Source organism: Xenopus tropicalis, chromosome 2 (genome assembly GCF_000004195.4).
Source record: "Xenopus tropicalis strain Nigerian chromosome 2, UCB_Xtro_10.0, whole genome shotgun sequence".
NCBI classification, from domain to species: Eukaryota; Metazoa; Chordata; class Amphibia; order Anura; family Pipidae; genus Xenopus; species Xenopus tropicalis.
Genome location: NC_030678.2, coordinates 9316647 through 9322646, shown reverse-complemented (window position 1 = coordinate 9322646; position 6000 = coordinate 9316647).

Below are 6000 nucleotides of genomic sequence, written 5' to 3'. Positions count from 1 at the left end.
CTTCTTATGATTATATTTGCAATAAATGCATTGTTCCTTCTCAGATTTACCTAATGGTTAACTGCTGCAGGGACAGGTTAAATTATTCTGTTTATATTAAGGGGCAGATTTATTATCATCAGGCTTTGCTGAGTAAAAAAATGGCATACAATTGGCTTTATTTTTTTACGTGTTTTTTCATCCACTTATGGAAAATAATGGCATAAAATCTAGTGTTCAGACAGCAAACTACACCAACCTAAGAGAATTATAGTTGTACAACAGTAAAGATTTGATTGCACAATAGCATTTTAACAATATAAGATCCTAGTAACTTTATATGCTAGAGAGGTTTGTAGTAAAAAGCTATACAAAGTAAGAACCTATACAACGACATTTCATAACATAGCAATAGACATAACATTACAATTCTGATTGCATAATAACATATCTGCAATATAAGAACCCGGTAACTGTATATCCTAGAGAGTTTGTAGTAAGACATGAGTTCAAGGAAAGAGTCTATGAAAAGCAACACAAAGTAACCTAAGAGAGTTATAGTTGTGCAACAATAAAGATTGCAGCATAGTGTTTTAAAAATAGAAGAAAAACTATCCCTTACTTACTGTAATCTTGGAAACAGGCTTACCTTTGCTGTAGTTGTTTGGACCTATTCTAATTACTATGGGGTGGAGTTACTAGTTAACACATTTAAGGTGTTATGTGGGATTATACTGTCACCTGATGAAGGTGAAAACGTTGTTTTGTTTGGCTATGCACAACTAAACATATGGGTTATACCTTTTGCTCTTACCTGTGTGCTCGATTGTTCCTTGCATTTTCTTCATATGAACTACATAAATATAAATTAACCCTCCAATAGCTTAATTTGCAAATTGCAAAGTAGTGGATTCGGTGAATCCCTAGTACCGTATATACTCGAGTATAAGCCGATCCGAATATAAGCCGAGGTACCTAATTTTACCTAAGAAATCTAAAAAAAACGTATTGACTCGAGTATAAGCCTAGGGTGGGAAATGCAGCAGCTACTGCTAAGTTTCAATAATCAAAATAAATACCAATCATATTACATTAATTGAGGCATCAGTGGGGTATATGTTTTTAAATATTTATTTCAAAGAAAAACAGTAAATTAGCTCTGTAAGTGGAGAAGTGGGTCAACAAAAACCAACGATGATACCTTAAGAGTCAGCAACCAAGCTAAAACACAAAGAGTTAAAATCCTTCAAAAGTATATATAGTTTATATAGAATATAAAGTGCAATGTCTAGTGCAGAATGGGACAGGTGAGGATGGTAGATGAAGATGAATTTGGGAGTGGGCCAGGGCACTGGAGGGTCTGGTTGTGGGGGGCCTAATTTGCACAAAAAGGAGAGAGGGTGCTAGTCTGGAGGGACCCATGGCAGCTGAACCTCGCGTGGAACCTTGCGTGCTTTAATTTTGACCCAGGTGTCATCCACATATCTGAACCAATGACTTGGTGTTGTTCCCTTGAAGGTGTCCAGGGCTTTCTTTTCCACTTCTTCCACGTAAAGGTTCGCTACAATTGGAAACACAGGTGAACCCATGGCACAGCCATGTTTTTGTCTATAGAAAACTTCCTTGTGCTTGAAGTAAGTGGTATTGAGACATAGGTCCAGTAAGGAACAAACTTGTTCTGGGTTCAGCTTTGTTCTGCTGCTGAGGGTGGTGTCTTGTTTCAGCCATTTCCAATTGCCTCGGTAGTGGGTATGCATGTGAACATAGATGTAATATCATAGGACACCACTGTATCATTGATCCCCAGCTTTAACTCCTGCACTTTTTTGACAAAGTCCATGGAGTTCTGAATGTGGTGTACTTTTTTGGCAACTAATTGAGCTAAGAAGTTGGACACATATTTTCCGATGTTATAAGCCACACAGGTAATGCTGCTGACAATTGGCCTCAAAGGGGCTCCTTCTTTGTGTATTTTTGGGAGTCCATATAGGCATGGAGTGGCTTCACCTGGGTAAAAGTGATGGTACAAAGCTGGACTGATGACCTTGTTGCAAGCAGTCTATAACCTTTTTCTTGTAGTTGCTTGTTGGATCCCTCTTGAGTTGTTCATATGTGTCTGAATTGTTGAACTGTGTGGACACGTTGGCCTGGTAATCTGATGTATTGAGTACCACTGTACACCTTTCTTAATCCACTGGCAGGATAGTGACACTTGAGTCCTTGGCAAGTGATGTCAGGGCCCTCCTCTCCTACAAACTTAGGTTGGAAGAGGGAGCTTTAGCATTAGCTAGGGCTGCTGATACTTTCAACCGGATGTTTTCAGCCTCATCCACTGGTATCTTATTGTTGTGAATGGATGATTCTGTGGCTGTGATGAAGTCTACCACTGAGACATACTGAGGGGCCACCGCAAAATTTAGTCTCTTGGCTAAGACATCCTTCTCTGGTTCTGTGAGTTCCCTGTCTGATAAATTCTTTACCCACAGATCCTTGATGTTCCAGCATGTCTTGTTCTCATCTTCCTTCCTCCCTGTTGAGTTGTCTGTTCGCTGGGTGTTGTTGGTACGTGCATTAGTCCCATGCATTAGACCCATGCCTTAGGCCCATGCGTGATGCCAGAAACATGATACATGTCTGCAGCTTTTCCATAATAAAGTTTTTGTGGCCTTTTAACCCAGAGTGGTGCTCAATGATCTTTATTCTGTTGCATTGAGGGGAATGCCAAGAGAGGTGCACCTGGGGAATTCCCCCAACGCATTAAGGAAGTGCAGAAGATATATTTTTAACTGCAGCTTGCACGGAGTGTTTAATCATGAAGAGCGAAGGAAACAGCACATATCATTTATGATACGAGAGGGTGAGCGGCTTCTTGGTCTATTGACTTTTCATAATACATAAAACCACAAATTCCATATCAATGAGGAATTGGCGTCAGAAAGGTGGCATTACAGAATAGAATGGCCCTAGTTGCAGTTGAGGGTGGGGTTTGTGCCCTCAGAGGTACATAATGTTGCACCTAGATTGAGGCCCCACGTGACTTACATGACGATTGAGGCACATACTGTATGAGTAAAGTAAAGGAGCGGCAGCAGAAAGCTATGGATATATCTAAAGAAGGACGGAACCCCTTCTCATGAATGGGGAGCATAGAATCTTGGTTATCACAGTTTGTCACAACCTTTATGGTACCTTTATGGCAGTGATCCCCAACCAGTGGCTCGGGGGCAACATGTTGCTCACCAACCCCTTGGATGTTGCTCTCAGTGCCCCCAAACCAGGGAGTTATTATTTAATTCCTGACTTGGGGGTTGAATAAAAACAAGATTTACTCCCAAATAAAGCCCCTGTAAGCTGATAGGGTGCATAGAGGCCCCTAATAGCCAATCTTAGCCCTTATTTGGCACCTCCATGAACTTTTATGGTGCTTGTGTTGCTCTCCAAGTCTTTATACATTTGACTGTGGCTCACGAGTAAGAAAGGTTGGGGACCCCTGATTTATGGCCTTACATTTTATATTATAGCAAGGTTGATATTGTGTTGCTGCAAATTCAGTACTTCATTCAGTAGTTAGATGGAAAAGCTGCTGACTTGAGGGCACCTGTCCATTTGGTTCCTGGATAAATCATACAACACCGTTCTTCTTATCAGCAATACTCTGTGCCATGGCCAACTTTATCCACAGAAAGATCCCATCTCCTGTTTGAGTAAGGAAGGGTAAGGAAGAGATTGTTAATTTGAATGGGAGCCCAGACAGGCAACTCTGTACTGCTACTGAAAGTGCTATTAAGAAGTATGCAGAGGTGAGGTCTGAGTAAGAAGGAGTTGTATATAATATACAGTTGGGTCATTTCCCTATGGAACCAAATTGTAAATTATATCCTTATAAATGGTGCTTAGTGATGTTATCAGTTATAATTGGTGCTTAGTGATGTCATTTCTGTCACATGACTCACTAAACCTTGTATACTATAATAAATAAAGTACCCCCTGTTGTAAAATATAGGGATATTAGACGTCACCTTGGCCTTTGGCCTCTTTTATATGGTCATGGAACTCTTCAGTGACTTATAATATCCCTATATGTTACAATAGGGGGCACTTTATTCACTATATATTATAAGGAACTCCTCGGGGGCTTATAATATCCCTATATGTTACAATAGGGGGCACTTTATTCACTATATATTATAAGGAACTCCTCGGGGACTTATAATATCCCTATATGTTACAATAGGGGGCACTTTATTCACTATATATTATAAGGAACTCCTCGGGGGCTTATAATATCCCTATATGTTACAATAGGGGGTATTTATTCACTATATATTATAAGGAACTCCTCGGGGACTTATAATATCCCTATATGTTACAATAGGGGGCACTTTATTCACTATATATTATAAGGAACTCCTCGGGGGCTTATAATATCCCTATATGTTACAATAGGGGGTACTTTATTCACTATATATTATAAGGAACTCCTCGGGGGCTTATAATATCCCTATATGTTACAATAGGGGGTATTTATTCACTATATATTATAAGGAACTCCTCGGGGGCTTATAATATCCCTATATGTTACAATAAGGGGTACTTTATTCACTATATATTATAAGGAACTCCTCGGGGGCTTATAATATCCCTATATGTTACAATAGGGGGTATTTATTCACTATATATTATAAGGAACTCCTCGGGGGCTTATAATATCCCTATATGTTACGATAGGGGGCACATTATTCACTATATATTATAAGGAACTCCTCGGGGGCTTATAATATCCCTATATGTTACAATAGGGGGCACTTTATTCACTATATATTATAAGGAACTCCTCAGGGGCTTATAATATCCCTATATATTACAATAGGGGGCACTTTATTCACTATATATTATAAGGAACTCCTCAGGGGCTTATAATATCCCTATATATTACAATAGGGGGCACTTTATTCACTATATATTATAAGGAACTCCTCAGGGACTTATAATAACCCTATATGTTACAATAGGGGGTACTTTATTCACTATATATTATAAGAAACTCCTCGGGTACTTATAATATCCCTATATGTTACAATAGGGGGTACATTATTCACTATATACGTGTGGGATGACCAAATGGGAGGAGATGTGGATGAAAAAGCATGGAATCCATTTTGTTAATCTCTGTTGCTAATGTATAATCATGTTGGAATTTTCTGCTGTTGTTGAACTATTTCTGATCAATCATTTTGCGCATTGTGACAAGGGGCCCTGGGCGTACTAGCTGTTTGTTTTGCCTTTTGTAATGATGTAGCTTTGCGTGACTTAGAGAAGCTTATAGCTGATAAGAGTGTTCTTCTGAAGGTGGAGGTGGATAGTTATTATAGGGCTTTGTGTTTGTGTCAGACACAAAATGAACCCAACAGGTTTTCTGTTTAGCCAAAGATTTTCATTCAAGGACACTGATTGGTCCATGAGCCCTCTCCTTTTTATTCCACAGCTTTTTATACTCGTAGATAGCAGAACGGCATGCCAGAGGAACGTTAGGTGCTGCTAAAGGTGTGAAGCGCAGAACCAACCATGGCACGATGGATCTATTTATTCACTTTGTTTGCCCTCTGCGGTAAGTGTATATATCATATTGTCCCAACAGACATATGGATAGAGCTTAAACAGAGTTTAAGGTAAGATAAATACATTGAAGACGAATTAGAACTTAAAGGGGACCTGTCACCCTAAGAAATGATTCCAAAGTCTTTTGGAACCCAATGGGATTGTCTTCCCCCAGTATGGATTCAGGCAGCTGAAGTACAGGTACTGTTTTATTATTACAGAGAAAAGGGAATCATTTAACCATTAAATAAACCCAATAGGGCTGTTCTGCCCCCAATAAGGGGTAATTATATCTTAGTTGGGATCAAGTACAGGTACTGTTTTATTATTACAGAGAAAAGGGAATCATTTAACCATGAAATAAACCCAATAGGGCTGTTCTGCCCCAATAAGGGGTAATTATATCTTAGTTGGGATCAAGTA